Here is a 5,579-nt window from a genome sequence, read left to right as displayed (position 1 = left end):
AGATAGAAACGAGAGAAAACACGTCCATCGAATTCCCTCTCGAGAGTGTATTGCTTCGATTCCTGAAGTGTTAACGGTGAATAGAAAAAAATCGTAAGCGAAATTGAAACGTAAAGAGGACAGGCGAGAGTTTTTTTCATAGAATTTTTATGTATTTCTGAGGGTATTAACTAATTAAATTATGAAATAGAATATTATTTTTACATTGCTTTTATTTGAATTTTATTATATCATTCTATTTCATGAATATATAGTATAGAAATAGTATTAAAAAAAACTTTGTTCACAAAAGTTTCTTAAATTTGCTGAAGAATTTCTTCTTTGATTTTCCGTTGTTGTGCACACCAATAGGATTCTTTGTAAAATGTTCTATTTGATACTTTTTCTTTCATATATTTTATAATCCAAAATACTTCTTTTGATCTTTAATTGGTTGATTATATTACTTATATACTTTATTTTCCAGGTAATAAAATTTACATTTTCATGTAGAAAAATCAACTTAAAATTTGTATCATCCGAAAACATATTTATTATATTACCATTGTTATAATGTAACGTAGATGTGTAGATTATGCAATGACAAGTTTTTGGATCGAAGTTCTTACACATAAATACATCGAAACAAATCGCAATTTGAGTATCCTCAAAATATTTACAAATAGGAATATTCTCAAGTTAATAAATATAAAAGTTTGAATTTATAATCTTAAAATAGAAATAATTATAAGTAAGACCGGCGAATTTAAATTTAGCTCCATTTTTTTGTATAATAGCAATCTTAGTAAAATTTCAAATATTGGTTTTAAATTCGAATAATATTTTTAAAAAAATATATGAAACTCGTTCGATTCTGTGCATTAAAACACCCATGAGTTTTTGTAGTTCACGAAAACATTGTATAAATAAATATCTCAAGAAGTACTTAACACAGTAAGGTTCTAGACCAGTTCAATCAAGACCAGTTCAATTAGGAACAAAAATAGAGGCAAATATAAAAAAAATCATTTTTTAATAGATGGATAATAAAGATAAAGACTTGCAACATTTGTACATCGTTAAAAGTTGTTAAACTCTGTTATTTGTTTGTTTTCAAATCTTTCTATTGCTTGTGAAGGGAGTTATTTTTTTAAAGTTTTATATACTTTATATTATATTCATATTTCAGTCAAATAGTTTGTTTTACAGTTGTCTAGAATATATTTGTTTGTTACTAAAATATCACCAATATTTCTACAAATCCTCTTAGAATTTCATGTTTATATAAAATTTATGTTTTAATTTATAATTTCTGTTATATTTTCTAAATCTATATTTTCTTTAGATGTTTTGTTATTTACTAGATAAACTATTTTACAATAAGTGTACATTTTTCTATAAAAATTATTACAATAAATTTCACATAAAGAAACTTAACTGTTTAATGGGAAAAAAATCAATATTTTTTATTTAAAAACATAATTTTGTGTACTATTTTTTTAGAATTTATTTTTATTTTACTCAACAGAAATTTAAGTTCATTTCAACTACAGTGAATTCGGCTTTATTTTAATTTAAATGTTTTACTGCTACTGATTTATTAATTTGTAAAATTCTATATCTATAAAATTTTAAAATTGAGTATACATTTTAACATAGATTTGATTTACAGCTACATTAAAATAATCAATCAATATAAAAACAAAGTTTCTGAGAAAATAATAAATCTACATTTCGTTTTACGAAAGTGATTATGAAGGTAACCACTTTGGTATTGGCTAATCAATATTAACTGGAGTTAGGAAAGAAAATATAAATTGAAATGTATACTTCACGTAAATCACTTCCATATACAATTTAAAAGCTTGCATTTTACAGTAATAAAAAGGCTACTTGTTATTAGTATCTGGGTTCTGTTTACATAATATAAATTTTATTTGAAAGAAATTTGAGAAAACTCATAAAAAATCATATTCACGTTTTAATGCTTGATTAATGTTTCTTGATGTGCATATATAAGTATAGTACATAAAACTTGTAGCACAAACATTAGGATGTTTCTAAATATAAATAGATTAATACCTTGCATAGTACGGGCAATTTCCAGGACTATTTGAAACTAACCAAAACGTAAAATAACTTTGTGTACTAATTATTTTAGAATTTATTTCTATTTTGCTCAACTGGCCGACTAATAACCAAATGGTTCGAATCCTGGTCAAGCCAGGCCCTTTGTAGCACTCTCGATGCTTGCATCAATAGAGCCATTGTTCATCACAGATGGACAGAGAAATGAATGAGGTTTAACATATGGACCTTCTTTAGCCAAGTCGATGGACAATGTCAGTGTTAAGGAAAGCAGCAGATTCAAAGTCAAAGGAAATAGTGGAATCGCAGAGCATAAATATACAGTGGAACCTTGCTTAACGAGTTTAATCCTTTCCAAAATTTATTATTGTTATTGCTTCGACAATAGATATACCAAAATTGGAACGATACAGAGAAGAAATAAGTTTTAAATTTATGAAATATATTTATTTTTGTCACTAATTGTCTTGTATACACTCCAGTATTCTCAACAAACTCCTTCCTCAGATGTTTCACGTTTATTCATGTTTCATCTCCAATCTTGTGAACGTACACTGACGAACACAACGTGCTTGTCGCTTGTCGTCTCTAACTCGAAATCAAAATGGAGGAAACAAAACAAGACTTGAACCGGCAAACGTGAAATTGGGCATTTAGAACAAATGCTACAAATTATTTGAAAATATTATCTAATTATACTAACAACAATAAGCAAATGTATATTGCAGTTAATTAATCTGAAATTGTACATATCGTATATAACATTATATAAATATTATGTAAATAAACTATAAAGTTTAACTGACAATTATATAATAAACTTTTAATTAAGATATTTGAATTTATTTGAAATTAATTGGAGTATTCAGTAATCACAGTCAAAGAACATCATGTAAATAGATGCAAAATTGTAATTAGATATGTACACGCTGGCCGAAGCTTTTAATTAGTTTCTGTATTTGGAGCTATACACATAAACGAACAGTCATCTCTGTCACATCTCATTAATTAAATTGATTAGGATAAAACATGGCAGTCGCATTACGCAGTAGGATTCTGGTAATTTGTGCGCCGCAAATCTGACGAATTAATAACGCCATGTAAAGTTTAATGTGAAACAAAGTAGAAAACGTAGACGGTTTTACGCGAAGTACATATTGAAACTTTTACACGTAATGCACTTGGAAATATTGCATTTTATGCTCTTATTTATAACTCTAACATAAAGCACTCTATTGTATAAAAGGAAATATTGATGAATTCTTTTCCTCTGTACTATATTAATGTGGAATTCAAAATATTTCATTAATTTAGGAAATTAATGGATTTGTACGGTGACCCGACAACAGTGTTAAAGACAAAAGCGCGTAGTAAAATAACCACGTCAAATGTTTTCCACTAGAAATTGTCAATATTTCCCATTAAATTAAAAAAATTAGATATATAGGAATTGACGCGGCAACAAAAGCAGTATAAACATCCCGACAGTATCTTGCATTATTTTATATAGACTGAACAAGAAGAAATAATACAAAATACCATTAGATTATTAAAATTAAATTATTAAATAATTAAAATATGTGTCGGGATTTTGATACAAGATTATAGTTGTCGGAATTTCAATCATCGCCGGGTCCTTTGATGTAGTGGTTTAAAACTAAATGAAGATTATAGAACTTATTACGTTTTTCAGTCTCTCCATAGAACAATCTTTAATTTAATAATTCTTTACTTACATAATTATACATATTACATCCATGATATAAGTAGAATCTATATATTTCTTAGAAGTTTCTTTTATATTTGTTTTTCAAAGTTAAACATCAGACGAAGGACCAAATTGTTGAGGTTTCAAGATAGCGTTTTATTTAGTACATCTTACATACATTGCTCACATTATATCTATATTACTTAAACTGTTACTTAAACTACTTAACGCAGTGGTTTCTAAACTTGATGTTACTCCCTTAAAAATATTTAATCATTTGGCGCCTCTCCCTCCATTTCATAAAATAATAAAAACACAAAAAAATACTCCTAAAAAGTTTATTAATATAGACTAATGGAAAACAAAACAAAATAAGAACGATATTTTATTATTGTTTTTTAATGAGATGGATGTGCTTGTCTATTAGCACAAATTTTATCAAATCTTGGTGTTAGTGACGAGATAGCTACTCTTCTACTCTTTTTCTACAACTAAACGAGCTCGATATTTTGATTTCATTGCAACTAAGGCAGAATATCCTGTTTCGCATAAATATGATGTTGCGAACGACAGTAGTACTTTCAAAGCTTTGTTTGACAAAATATTATATTCTGTATGAAGATTTAACAAAATTGAACCAGAGATACAGTCTGAAATTTATGTTTTAATGTAGTATCACAAGATAATTCAATCAATTTTTCTTTTTCAATATTTGTCAATCTAAATTCATCATCTTCATCCCCCGAGCAAAGCTTCCTCGACAACTTTAATTTTAATACCCAAGTTTTCAACGAATATTGGTCACTCATTAATTTCAGTATTCTTGAAAAATTAGTACATATTAGCTAATTAACGTTTTAATATAATATCAATACAATCTTGTTTATTTATTTAATAATATAAAAAGCAATATGCTTTTGATTAATACAGTTGTCGAACAAATTAGGTTTTAGCTCTTTCAAAAACATAATTAAAAAATAATTATAATTAAATATTTACAACATTTATTTAATACACTAAATGCATAATATATTTTATTCTAATTCCTGTAAAAATAATCTTCATATGACTGCGAACTAGATACATAAAATGCATAACAAGTATTTCTTTTTTTCGTCTTTATTTCGTATTTTTTTTTCATGCTCCTCTTGCGTCGCTCCGTTTCATTACTGGAAAATAAACCCGCTGTTAATGCTCCATCTGTGTAATATATTTACATAAAGAATTTTAAAGTGAAGCTTTAAAATATTTAAAAGAGCCTTTACGGAGCGATCGCATGGTTGAAATGCATTTTTCGTACTTGAATTAATATGGACGAGCGGCGGTTCTGAATTGTTTCAGTTTGAAATATAATTGCAATTCGCCGTGCCGCTACATACATACTTAAAGTATGCGGTCGTAAATAAATCTGTCCATCGTTTCTTTTATCCAAAACAGAGGACTCACGCCATACTAGGTGAAGCATCCTCATACCATAATGCTACATGTTTAAATGGCTTTGTAGTGTATTTGGGATTGAACTCTGATTTTTTAGACACCTTACTCAATGTTTATCATCGCTTCCACTTTTCTTTCATCTGTCCATAAAACGTTAGGTTATTTCTTAATATTTATTGGACAGTTTTTGCTACACTTGTCTCTATATCAGAGGTTCCCAAACTTTTTTGTGTCGTAGACCCCTTGCCATGTTTTTCGGTTTTGGGTAGACCCCCTACTTATCTGATATTGATTTTTTTGTAAATTTATTATTTATATTGGGACATCTTGTATTCTTGTAACAAGATGATACTGGTATATCATTATG

This window comes from Nicrophorus vespilloides, unplaced genomic scaffold (genome assembly GCF_001412225.1).
Source record: "Nicrophorus vespilloides isolate i.1.1-1 unplaced genomic scaffold, Nicve_v1.0, whole genome shotgun sequence".
Taxonomy (NCBI): domain Eukaryota; kingdom Metazoa; phylum Arthropoda; class Insecta; order Coleoptera; family Silphidae; genus Nicrophorus; species Nicrophorus vespilloides.
Note: the sequence above shows the minus strand (reverse complement) of the source record.